Source organism: Rana temporaria, chromosome 9 (assembly GCF_905171775.1).
Source record: "Rana temporaria chromosome 9, aRanTem1.1, whole genome shotgun sequence".
Classification (NCBI taxonomy): domain Eukaryota; kingdom Metazoa; phylum Chordata; class Amphibia; order Anura; family Ranidae; genus Rana; species Rana temporaria.
This window is the reverse complement of record NC_053497.1, coordinates 45,040,912-45,043,028: the sequence shown is the minus strand read 5'-3', so window position 1 is coordinate 45,043,028 and position 2,117 is coordinate 45,040,912.

Sequence of the window (2,117 nt, the reverse complement as noted above, 5' to 3'; positions counted from 1 at the left end):
GACTCTCTGCTCTGCCTCCCCCTTGCTCACTGGAGCGCTGGGCTGTGGAGGGGGTGGAGCAGCTGACTCAGACTCTGTGGCTCACTGAGAGGCTGAGCCGGATTCTGGTCCAGGCATGTGGGCGGATCCCGACTTCATTATTGTGATCTTGCCCAGCTCTGTAATGTTAGCTGACAGCGGGCCTCAGCCTCAGGAGTGCAGAACAAACTGCGCTCCTGTGATCTACAGGAGAAGTACAGCCAAGCGAGCTTTGGCTGTACTTCTCCTTTAATTAAAGCTGCAGATTTCTAAAAAAATAAAAATTACTTTTAAAATGACAGTAACATGTTAAAGCTAATGTGAGATTTGAGAATGTGAGATTATGATTGAATATGAGATGGAGATATGAGATGAGAGAGTACCAATTGAGTCAGCATCTCCTTTAGAGGTTGATCCTGTACCAGTACAGTGATATTGCTGTGTTATAGTGACAGTAGAGGTTATACACAGATCTGAACTGTAACAATCTATCTTATTGCCTCATGTACATGGGACAAAAAAAAAAAAAGCTGTGTTTGTAGCCGTGTTATTATTGACTCTTTTATTTATATTATTGTATAAATGAGTTGTATTTAATCATATAGTTATGATATTTAAAAATGTTTTATAATGTATTTTAATTGAATTGCAAAGGATGCCGAAAGGCATATGTATGTACTAAATGAGAAAAGGTAAAATAAAAAAATAAATGGTTAACAAAAAAAAAAAAAAAAACATTTAATTATTGATTGCAATTTATAATTGTTAATATCAGATGCATGCTTTTTTGGGCATCCCACAATTTTGTGACTTAAAAAATACGTCTTGAGTTTGTTTTTTTTAAATAAAAATAAAACTATTTATAAAAAAAAAAGGTGATTCTGAGCATACGTCCCATTTTTTTATTTTATTTGAACAACAAAAATATCAAATGAAAGTCTGTATTAGCATTGGCATTTCATTCCTATAATAGGAAATTACCAATTTACGCAGCACTTTATATTCAACAAAAAGAGGGTAACGCATTTTACATCAGTCCAGTTTGTAACTGTGTATTTTTTTTTTTTTTACAAATCCGATCACAGGTGTATTTTTTTTTTTTAAGTGAATTTTGTGCGTGTACTGGAGAGAGGAGCCGGACTGCAGGAGTTGGGAGTAGGCAGGCCTCCCCCAGAGGCAATCTGCCACCTTTCTCCATGCCCCGGGTGGCAATGGTAGGTGTGTGAGGGGGTCCTCCCACACAGCCCGCCCTACCTGCTCCGCTTTGAAGCCCAACGGGGCAGAGGGACTCCCTATAAGGGAGTGAGAGGATCTAGCCCGCTCAACCAGCCCCGTTAGTCCTTCGCCTCTCTTTTTAGAGACCGCGTGGTCAAAGTGCGTGCATGTTAACCCAATTTCGTGTGCGTGTAAGTGTGGTGGTTTTTGTGGGAGGTGTACTAAGCGCAGGCTTACCTTGCATAGCACACCCACCGGGAGCCGGGCTGAGACCACCAAACTCAATTCACATGTAGCCGGAACCGGGATCCGAACCCCTAGCTGCAGAGGTAAATGGCTTGTCAGCGCAGTGCCAATCTGTAAAAATAAAAAAAAAAATTATTTTTACATTTGAGTGCAGTAAATTACATGTATATACACAAGTACGTGCACGCATATATCTTGCTGCATTGAAACAGCTAGATAAAGATGAAAAATAATTTTATATGTGTAGATGCGTATGCACATTTATGCACCTGTACGCATGTATATGCAAAGCCTTTATGAAACATAACTTGGGTTTTTGGATCTTTCTTCAACAAGATTCTGCATATAAACATCAGTAAGTGTGTGCCTATTGCTGTGTGACAGATGACCTTTGTGCTGTGAACACGTGTGATCTGTAGAATACCGGAGCCTTCAATGTGAGAGGCGGAGGAAAGTACCTTCCTGGTTGGTTCACCTGTACAGGAGGAAAGTGAAAGCCAAACAGAACTTCCCGCAGTAATTTCCTTTCTATACTTCATTAAAGGAACCTGGACATCATGAAAATGAATATGGTTTTCTGCTTGGGACTTGGATATAAAGGGCTCAACATGGAAAGTCTTGGTAGAGTTCTCAAACCA